This window comes from Nicotiana tabacum, chromosome 21 (genome assembly GCF_000715075.1).
Source record: "Nicotiana tabacum cultivar K326 chromosome 21, ASM71507v2, whole genome shotgun sequence".
In the NCBI taxonomy this organism is placed as follows: domain Eukaryota; kingdom Viridiplantae; phylum Streptophyta; class Magnoliopsida; order Solanales; family Solanaceae; genus Nicotiana; species Nicotiana tabacum.
Window position 1 is genome coordinate 67,801,838 of NC_134100.1, and position 11,635 is coordinate 67,813,472.

Genomic DNA, 11,635 nt, shown 5'->3' on the forward strand with positions numbered 1-11,635 from the left:
AAGAAGATGATGATTTAGACTAAGCAAAATGAATCAGTTAATAAAGCCTCAAAGAATAGTTCTTGAATATAGGAGTATATGGTGCTTGAATTCCCATGTAATAAAAAGACTTGGCCTACATAAATAATAATCATCCCATTTATAGTAGAGGGATCTTACTTTAGATATAATTTAAAATACATAGTGGGGGACCCATGATAAATCAGTTTTTCCATAATTTCTGCCAGGATTCTCTCCTCTAGTGGGATTGCAACTGCTCTTGCCTATGAACTCGGTATTTACTCGAGTTTTCAGTCTTGACTCGAGCTCTCGATCTTGGCTTGAGCTCGATTCTGACTCGGATCCTTGCATCGATTCAGGGTCAGTGTTGGTTGGTCTCTGAATCATAAGCCCGATAACTTTACTTTGCATCATAGTTCGATTTAGTTTCGAGCTTGATAATGATATCGAGCTCGACATTGATCGGTCTCTCGGGATCAAAGCTTGTTTGTACCATCTTCGAAACCCATCTCGAAGTCTTACTCCGATCCATTACGTTTTGACGTCGATCAATCATACGAAAGCCGAAATCTATTTCGACCATATACAGATAGTCTCCTCGTTTCTCGGGAAGGATGTGGTAAGAAACGATATGATTTTTCAACGGCTCGATCGGATTATAAGCTAACGTTTACGTTCGGCTCGACCATGACGCAAGTGATAGATGTCCCGTCGACTTAGTATTTTAAGGCATTTAATGCATGTCAGACGGTGGTCGGCCACCACTGATACTGAACCGCCATTGCTTAATCTATAAATATCCCTTCCTTTTATCATTTACCACTTTTACATCTTCAATCTTCCAAATTTCCCAAGTTCTTTTTCGTATTCTCTGAGTTTATTCACAAATCTGAGATTCTTCTTTGCAAAATTCTCCTTTTAAACCACCAAACCTTTGTCACCTTCTTTAAATCCAAAATGGTGAAGACATCAAAAACCGTCCTCCAGAAAGAAAAGAAAAAAAGCTTCTTCTTCTCAATCCGCCGCCGACAAAACACCGGTGGATCCACGGCCTGAGGAATGCATTCCGGCGGCGTGTGTTCTTACCTCCGATTTCAAACTCGATAAAGGTTCGCCGGTTCTTGGCCGATGTGAGCCTATATCAATATATATTTGTTCGATAACCCGGGAGCATATCGAGCGGATAAAAAAAAATTGTAACTGGGAGAACAAAGAAGTGGTAGTGCCGTCTCCCGAAGAGGACATTACTACTCACGTGAGAGGGTTTTTAAGCGTGTATGCTTATCCTTTCACGTTAGGTCCTCTCGACCCCATTATCATAGATTTTTGTCGTAAATACCTAATAACCCTAGGCCAGATACATCCTTCCTTTTGGTGGATCATTATTTTGATCCGATATTTTGTGAATAAAATCGAGGGGATGCCTTTCACCCTCGATCATCTTGTCCGATTATACAGTCCTCGCCTTTCTCGAGGAGGGTTAATCAAGCTCCAACATTGAGCTACCAAGGCTCTGTTCTCGAGTATAGATGAGGATAAGGATCGAGGCTGGATGGGCAGATTTGTTCGAGTAAGGACTTCGGACCTGATTCCGATCGAAAATATGCCTTTTTTCGAGGAGTGGAATATGAAGCGTAAGTGTAATTCTGATGTTATCTCCTACTATTTTATTCTTTCATTTGCTTCACCAATGTTCCCCCTTTGTGATGTAGTGGTTCCCTGGATGCTCGGCGCAGTGCCCGATCTCAAGAACTATGTACGTGATCTTGTTTTGACCTCCTCTTACACCGAGCGCTCATGGCGCGACTTGTCAAAGGACTGATGGGAGGCCAAAAATCACAGTAAGTATCTTTCTCATATCTTTTGGTAATTTGAATAAGATGCTTTTCACATACTTTAATAAAAAAAATTCGTGTCTAGGTGTGGGAAAAGATGCGGTTTTGAGGCCCTCACCCGTCGAGGAAGAGGCTTCGGTCTCTGTCCCAAAGCCGGTGAAAGAAAATAAGAGAGAAAGAGCCCCCATCCTTGATCAGAAATAGAAGAAGAGGACGACTCGTAAACTGAACAAGAATATCATTCCTTTGACCGTATAATCATTTTTGCGTCTGAGGGATGAAGAAGAAGCAGAAGAAGAGAACGATGGGTCTGCGCTGGCGGCCCGAACGAAGAAGACCACCGACATCCCATAGGCAGCTGGATCGATGGTCGTTCATAAATCTCTGCCTCGAACTGAGGATATATCGGAGAAAGATTCGGGTAGAGTCCCTGAGTTGTTGGAGATTGAAGACGCTTCCCATTGAAGCCAACTGATGGGGGATATGCCCGAATGGGATCTTCTCGAATCCTATAGAACCGAAGAGAATGCCCCAGGTGATTCACTTGGGGCAGTAGCAATCAAAGACTCGCCCACCTTCCTTACTTTTTTTGCAGGGGTAATTCGGGAGGCCCAAGCTTTGGGGGCCCTCGAATTAGATAGGCCTCATGATGGAGATGGTCCTTTTCGGTACAAGTGACGCATCAGATCTTTTTCATGGAGTGCAGTAGGCCTTGAATCAGGTAGGCTTTAAATTATATGGTGTTACCTTTAAGTTTACTTTTCTTTTCTAACTTCGTTTCTTCTTTCTTTGCAGGCCATGGCAGTTCATCGAGAATCATGTTATCGATCCCGAAATGAGCTGCGTCGATGCGAGGCCGAGCTTTAACGGGTTATGGAGGATAGGAAATCCCTAAAACTTCTCTTAGGCCAAAGGGGGGAAGAAATAAAAGACCTCCGAGCTGAGTTGGCCAAGACTCACCAAGATCAGATCGATCTGTCCGAGCAGGTAATAATAATTTTAAAGGCCTATGGGCTCGATACAGGAATGATGGCTAATTTTTCGGTCTCACAGCTACAGCAGAAAATTGAGATGAGCGTAAAACTCCGTGAAGAAGTCAATGTGATAAAAGTGGAGTCTTTGAAGTGGAAAGAAGAAATGGACCATTTTGCTGCAGAGAAAGAAACTGCTCGAGCCCAATTATCATCGGCCGAAAACCAACTTCAAAAAATGAAGGAGAAAGGCTTGGTCCAAGCAAGAAGAATAGAGGAGCTCGAGGCTCGATTGGCCTATGAACTTGCCGAGACCGAATCCGACGCCGAAAAGGCAAAGGCTGATGCGGATGCACTCGTGGCCGTCTATCGGACAGATGCTGAAGCTGCCTAGGTCCAAGCAAGAGAAGCAGCCGAGACCACCGATACTCAAGCACATTGGGTCGCTGAACTTGCTAATTGCCGATCTCGGAGGGAGACCCTCGAGTAGATCTATGCTCGATTTTTCGACCTCGTTGAAGAGATTAAAAGGGCCAAAGAACTCGAACCCGATGTTAAAGCCTTGGTTTCCGATGCCGATGATGATGATGATGATGAGGAGGATGATGAGAGTAAGAGCGGGTCCGAGAACGGGGGGATCCCGATATAGAAGAAACTCGAAATAAAAATAGCCCGTAGGCTTAATAGTCAAGTGAATGATTCGAACTCGAAGTGATATAGCCCGTAGGCGTAATGATCGAGTGAGTACTTGCTTGAACTAGAAATAGAAATAGCCCGTAGGCTTAGTAGTCGAGTGAATGATTCAAACTCGAAGTAATGTAGCATGTGGGCATAATGGTCGAGTGAGTGGTTGCTCGAACTCGAAATAAAAATAGCCCGTAGGCTTAGTAGTCGAGTGAATGATTCGAACTCGAAGTAATGTAGCCCGTGGGCGTAATGGTCGAGTGAGTGCTTGCTCGAACTCGAAATAAAAGTAGCTTGTAGGCTTAATGGTCGAGTGAATGATTCAAACTCGAAGTAATGTAGCTCGTTGGCGTAATGATCGAGTGAGTTCTTGCTCAAACTCAAAATAAAAATAGCCCATAGGCATAGTAGTCGAGTGAATGATTCGAACACGGAGTAATGTATCCCGTGGGCGTAATGGTCGAGTGAGTGCTTACTCTAACTCGAAATAAAACTAGCCTGTAGGCTTAGTAGTCGAGTGAATGATTCAAACTCGAAGTAATGTAGCCCGTGGGCATAATGGTCGAGTGAGTGCTTGCTCGAACTCGAAATAAAAGTAGCCCGTAGGCTTAATGGTCGAGTGAATGATTCAAGCTCGAAGTAATGTAGCTCGTGGGCATAATTGTCGAGTGAGTGCTTGCTCGAACTCGAAATAAAAATAGCATGTAGGCTTAGTAGTTGAGTGAATGATTCGAACTCAGAGTAATGTAGCCCGTGGGCGTAATGGTCGAGTGAGTTCTTACTCGAACTCGAAATAAAAATAGCCCGTAGGCTTAGTAGTCGAGTGAATGATTCGAACTCGAAGTAATATAGTCCGTGGGCATAATGGTCGAGTGAGTGCTTGCTCGAACTCAAAATAAAAGTAGCCCGTAGGCTTAATGGTCGAATGAATGATTCGAACTCAAAGTAATGTAGCCCGTGGGCGTAATGGTCGAGTGATTGCTTGCTCGAACTCGAAATAAAAGTAGCCCGTAGGCTTAATGGTCGAGTGGATAATTCGAACTTGATCCTGTTTGCATAATAAATCTCGAAATAGAGGAATTTTTCTCGGATATAAGATGTCAGTATAGAAGAGAACTTTTCTTTGCAAGTCATTATGCATGTGTTTATGTTTTGCGTCAGGGCTCGGGCCAACAATATGAGCATGCTTCGTTTTGACAATTTGGCTCTTACAACTTTTCCTATTGGAACCCTGTTGTTACGAAATAACTTTCTTGCATCAAAACTCGATATATTTGAGGGCTAATGCCCCTCCAGTATTCGAGGTTGATTATGAAGAAGCCTTGGATACTGTTGAATTGCCCTCAGGTCGCACATGGTTGTTGCCTCGTTAAAAACCTCACTGGGAAAATGCATTTGGGATAAAAGCCAATCTAAGGGGAAAAAGAGTGCTCGCGTACTTTAAAACCTGAGGTCTCGACATCTTTGATCGAACTCCTGCAATGGGTTAGCTTCGAATATGTATATATGGGCGAAAGGAAAGAGAGAATCATACCTTAACAATAATATCTTTTGAGGAGTGATATGTTCCAGTTGTTCGATAATGGTTTGCCATCCATCGTTCCGAGTCTATAAGATCTCTTTCCAACTATGTCGAGGACCTAATAGGGTCCTTCCCAATTTGGGTTGAGCTTCACTTCATTAGGATCTCGAGTATTGATGGTGACCTTCCTTAGGACTAAGTTTCTAATCCTGAAGTGGTGAAGGTTGGTTCTTCTATTGTAGTACCTTTCGATTTGTTGTTTTTGTGCAGCCATTCGAACGAGTGCCGCTTCTCATTTTTCATCTAATAATTCGAGGCTAGTGTTCATTGCATCATGGTTTGATTCCACCGATGTATGTCGAAACCTTGCGCTGGGTTCTCCGACTGGAATTAAGGCTTCGGAGCCATACACTAAGGAAAATGGAGTTGCTCCTGTACTGGACTTAGATGTTGTTCGATATGCCCATAGGACTTCGGGCAGAATTTCTCTCCATTTCCCTTTGGCTTCGTTTAACTTTTTCTTCAAGTTTTGGATGATAGTCTTGTTTTTTGATTCGGCTTGTCCGTTCCCACTGGGGTGATACAGTGTCGATAATATCCTTTTTATTTTATGATCTTCAAGAAATTTTGTTACTTTACTGCCGATAAATTGCTTACCATTATCGCATATTATTCTACGGGTATCCCGAATCGACACACGATGTGATCCCAGATGAAATCTATGACCTCTTTTTCTCTTACTTTCTCGAACGCATGTACTTCAACCTATTTAGAGAAATAGTCAGTCATAAATAAAATGAATTTAGCTTTACCTGGGGCCGATGGTAGGGGGCCAACGATATCCATCCCCTATTTCATGAATGGCCATGGGGATAGGACTGAATGAAGTTGTTCCCCGGGTTGATGGATCATCGGTGCAAACCTTTGACATTTATCGCATCATCGAACAAACTCCTTAGTGTCCTTTTCCATGCTATCCCAGTAATATCCTGCTCTGATGATTTTGTGAATCAGTGATTCGGCGCCAGAGTGTTTCCCACAAGTGCCTTCATGGACCTCTCATAAAACATAATCGGTGTCTCCTCGTCCTAATCATACTGTCAATGGTCCATCGAATGTTCTTCTGTACAATGTTCCATCTTCAGCCAACGTGAATCGAGCAGCTTTGGCTCGTAGGGCCCTTGACTCTTTAGGGTTCGATGACAGTTTTCCATTTCCCAAATATTCAATATACTTATTTCTCCAATCCTAGGTTAAGCTTGTGGAGTTTATCTCGGCGTGCCCCTCCTCGATTACGGACCTCGAGAGCTGAATGATAGTCCCCGAATTTATCTCATCTTCCTCGACCGATGACCCCAAATTAGCGAGTGCACCGGCCTCACCGTTTTGTTCTCGAGGCACATGTTGCAGAATCCATTCCTTAAAACTGTGCAAAGTTACCTGTAATTTGTCCAAATACCTCTACATTCTGCCTTCTCGAACCTCGATGGTTTTGTTTACTTGGTTTACTACCAGCAAAGAGTCACATTTAGCTTCAATCATTTCTGCTCCCAGGCTTTTGGCCAGCTCAAGACATGCAATCATGGCCTCGTACTCAGCCTCATTGTTAGTTAACCTAGAAGTTTTGATAGACTACCTAATGATGCCACCCATAGGGGGTTTCAACACGATGCCAAGCCCAAATCCCTTCATATTCGAAGCACCATCTGTGAAGAGGGTCCAAACCCCCAATGATGTACCCGATTTTAACAAGAGTTCCTTTTCAACTTTGGGTATGAGGGTTGGCGTGAAATCGGCCACGAAGTCTGCTAAAATTTGAGACTTGATGGTCGTACGAGGTTGATATTCGATATTGTACCCCACTGAGTTCGACGGCCCATTTGACCAATCGGCCTGATAGTTCGGGCTTGTGCAAAATATTACGAAGCGGGTAAGTGGTTAATATGCATATGGGGTGATATTGAAAGTACAGTCTTAACTTCCTAGAGGCGCTTATCAGTGCAAGTGCCAATTTTTCTAGGTGCGGATATCTAGTTTCTGCTTCTCCTAAGGTCCGACTTATATAATAAACGGGAAATTGCGTACCTTGCTCTTCTCTAACTAGGACACCGCTGACCACGATTTTCGATACTGCCAAATACAAGCAAAGTTTTTCATCTGTTTTTGGAGTATGAAGTAGCGGTGGGCTCGATAGATATCGTTTTAATTCCTCTAATGCCTGTTGGCATTCTGGGGTCCAAGAGAAATCGTTCTTCTTTTTGAGTAGAGAGAAAAATTTGTGACTTTGATCTGACGATCTCGAAATGAATCGTCCTAAGGCTGCAGTCCGTCCTGTTAGCCTCTGTACGACTTTCATGTCGTACACGATGGTGATGTCTTCGATGGCCTTGATTTTATTGGGGTTAATCTCGATCCCCCGATTTGACACCATGAAGCCGAGGAACTTGCCCAAACCGACCCCGAAAGCACATTTCTCGGGGTTGAGCTTCATGTTGTATTTCCTTAAAATCTCGAACGTTTCCTGCAAATGGGTCAAATGGTCCTCTGTGCGCAGGGACTTAACTAGAATGTCATCAATATAAACTTCCATTGATTTACCTATTTGTTCTTCGAATATTTTATTCACTAAGCATTGGTAAGTAGATCCTGCATTTTTTAGCCCGAAGAGCATCACATTATAACAATATGTTCCATATTTGGTGACAAATGAAGTCTTTTCCTGGTCTTCCGGGTTCATCTGTATTGTATTATACCCGGAATAGGCATCGAGAAAAGTAAGGATCTCGTGGTCGGTCGTGGCATCGATCATGCGATCTATGTTGGGAAGTGGAAAGGAATCTTTGGGGCATGCTTTGTTCAAATCCTTATAATCAACACACATTCTAAGTTTGTTCCCTTTTTTAGGCACTACAACTACATTGGCTAACCATTCGGGATATTTCACCTCCCGAATGGACCCTATCTTGAGAAATTTTGTTACCTCGTCCTTTATGAATGCATGCTTTACCTCGGACTGGGGTCTTCTGTTTTGCTTCACCGGCCTGAACCTAGGGTCCAAGCTTAGCCGATGTGTCGTTATATCCGGTGAGATCCCTGTTATATCTAAATGAGACCAGGCAAAGCAATCAATGTTATTGATAAGAAATTAGATAAGTTTTTTCCTGAGTTCGGGGGTCAATCCCGTTCCCAGGTAAACCTTCCGTTCGGACCAGTGCTCGATTAGTGTGACTTGCTCCAATTCCTCAATCGTTGATTTGGTAGCATCGGAATCATCGGGAATCACGAAGGATCGAGGGATCCTTTGATCATCATCTTCGTCGATCCTCTGATTATCTGGTTGGGTTAAGGCCGATGTCTGTGATTGCTATTTAGTATCTTGTTCCCCTTTTGAGCCCAATCCCTTTACTGGTGAAGGCGAGTATATTGGATTTGCTTCCTCGACGGCAAACATTTCTCTTGCGGCCGGTTGTTCTCCGTACACTGTTTTGAGTCCTCTCGATGTTGGGAATTTAAGGACCTGGTGTACGGTCGAAGGTACAACTCTCATGTTGTGGATCCATGGCCATCCAAAAAGGGAATTGTACCTCATGTCGCCTTTGATTACGTGGAACTTTGTTTCTTGGATGGTCCCAGCCACGTTTGTCGGTAGAACTATCTCGCCTTTGGTGGTTTCACATGCCATATTAAATCTGTTTAGAACCAGGGTTGCAGGTACGACCTGGTCCCGTAAACCGAGCTGTTCTACGACCTTCAATCTAATGATGTTGGTCGAGCTACCTGGATCAATTAACACACGCTTAACTTTAGTTTTATTCATAAGTGCGGATATTACCATTGCATCGTTATGAGGTTGTATGACTCCTTCTGTATCTTCATAATTGAAAGAAAAAATTTCTATGGGTGTGTAATCCTGAGTTCGAGATCGCTTTTCTCTCACAATCGATGGCTTAGTGCGTTTAAGCATCGGTCATTGAGGGGTATCGACACCGCCGATGATCATGTGAATGACATGCTGTGGTTCTTCTTGTTCGTTCTTCTTGTCAAAATCCCTATTTTTGAAATGGTTCTTCCCCCTGTCGCTTAAAAATTCTCGAAGGTGCCCTTTGTTGAATAGCCGGGCTACCTCCTCTCTTAGTTACCTGCAATCTTCCATTCTGTGGCCATGGGTGCCATGATATTCGCACATTTGATTAGGATTCCTTTGGGCAGGATCGGTCTGCATGGGTCGGGGCCATTTAGTGTCTTTGATGCGTCCGATAGCCGACACTATGGTGGATGTATCGATGCTGAAGTTATATTCTGATAACCGAGGCGCTTCCCTAGATCTGGCAGGCCTGTCGAACCTACTTCTGTTCATCAGCCCCCGGGACCCTTAACCTCGATCACTTCTTTTGTTATTTTGTTTGAGGTTATGTCTCGATTCACTGATTCTGTGGTTTCTGTTATACGGTCGGTATCGATCCCCGATCGGACCTTGTTCTCGATTAATATCCCTTTGAGAAGCGGGTTCAAACCCTAATTGATCATCTTCGACCCTAATTTTTGATTGGTACTAATTGTGCAGGTCGGCCCACGTGACGGCTGGGTATTCAATCAGGTTATGCTTCAACCGCCGTGAAGCCGTCAAACTTCGTTCGTTCAAACCTTGAGTGAAAGCCTGGACAGCCCAATCATCTGTGGCTGGTGGCAGATCCATTCGTTCCATCTGAAAATGAGATATGAACTCCCTCAGCATCTCGTTATCCTTTTGCCTTACCTTAAAAAGGTCTGATTTCCTTGTTGTGACTTTTATGGCACTAACGTGTGCTTTTATAAAATTATCTGCTAACATGGCAAACGAGTCGATGGAATTTGGTAGTATGTTGTGATACCAAATCATTGCTCCCTTCGAGAGGGTCTCTCCGAATTTCTTTAACAGCACAGATTCGATTTCATCGTCTTCCAAATCACTGCCCTTGATGGCACACGTGTAAGAAGTGACGTGCTCGCTGGGGTCAGTCGTTCCGTTCTATTTGGGAATTTCGGGCATACGGAATTTTTTGAGGATTGGTTTTGGGGCTGCACTCGAGGGAAAAGGCTTTTGTATGAATTTTTTGGAATCCAACCCTTTTATCATGGGTGAATCCCCTGGGATTTGATCAACCCTGGAATTATATGTTTTTACTTTCTTATCGTTGGCTTCAATTCGCTTTGTGAGCTCCTCAAGTATTTTAGGAATTTCGAGAGTAGTCCCCTATTCTTGCTCGTTTGACCTTACTACGGCTGGCTCCGTTCGGTGGGCAATTTCTCGAGGTGGACTGGGTTCCGATCTGCTTGGTAGCTGGGTTTGGCTATGAAACTGAGCTATCGCTACCTACTGGGCTTGCAACATTTCAAAGATCATACGCAAGCTGACTCTGTTCTCCTCCACGTTATGGGAGTCTCGAGCTGCAGATCGAGTACCGTCATGAATGCTATTTTCAGGCTCGGAATGTTGGTTTGCCTCAAAGGCCACATGCGAGTTGACATCTAGCGGTACTTCGGCTCGAGCTTCAGATACTTCGACTCGACCTTCAATGACATCGATAAGCGGCCTTCCGGCCCTGGGCATCAAGTTATTGGTTTCGTCTTGAAGGTCGGCTTCGTTGTCGGTAGGTAAAGCCGTTAATCGAGGGTTTGCCATTGCTAATTCGAAGTTAGAGATACCCTCAAAAGACGAGCGTAAATTGGTGTGTGTTGCAAATTTGTATCAAACAAGCACTGTTATACTTAGCCCTACGGTGGGCACCAAATTGTTTACCCGAAAAACGAATATAGTTGAATTTGTACGTAGTTCTAAGGATATGTGATATAGCTTGATACAAATTGTAAGGACAAAATTGAAATATCAACTATGGATTACAGAGTATGCAAAATAAGCAAAATTGGAAAGAAGATAATGGTTTAGACTAAGCAAAATGAATCAGTTAATAAAGCCTCAAAGAATAGTTCTTGAATATAGGAGAATATGGTGCTTGAATTCCCATATAATAAAAAGACTTGGTTTATAGAAATAATAATCACCCCCTTTATAATAGAGGGATCTTACTTTAGATATAATTAAAATATATAGTGGGAGACCAATGATAAATCAGTTTTTCCATAATTCCTGGCATGATTCTCTCCTCTAGTGGGATTGCAACGACTCTTGCCTATGAACTCGGTATTGACTCGAGTTTTCGGTCTTGACTCGAGCTCTCGATCTTGACTTGAGCTCGATTCTGACTCGGATCCTTGCATCGATTCGGGATCAGTGTTGGTCGGTCTCTGAATCATAAGCCAGATAACTTTACTTTGCATCATAGTTCGATTTAGATTCGAGTTTGATAATGATATCGAGCTCGACATTAATCGGTCTCTCGGGCTCAAAGCTTGTTTGTACCATCTTCGGAACCCATCTCGAAGTCTTACTCCGATCCATTACGTTTTAATATCGATCAATTATATGAAAGCCAAAATCTATTTCGACCGTATATATATTACAAAGATCAAATTCAGAATTTACCAATATTCTTCCATTTAATTTGTGTAAGTTTCACCAATTTATCTTATTCACGCGGTTTAGATATTTTAACGATTAATTTGAAGACTATAGTGTTGCTTTG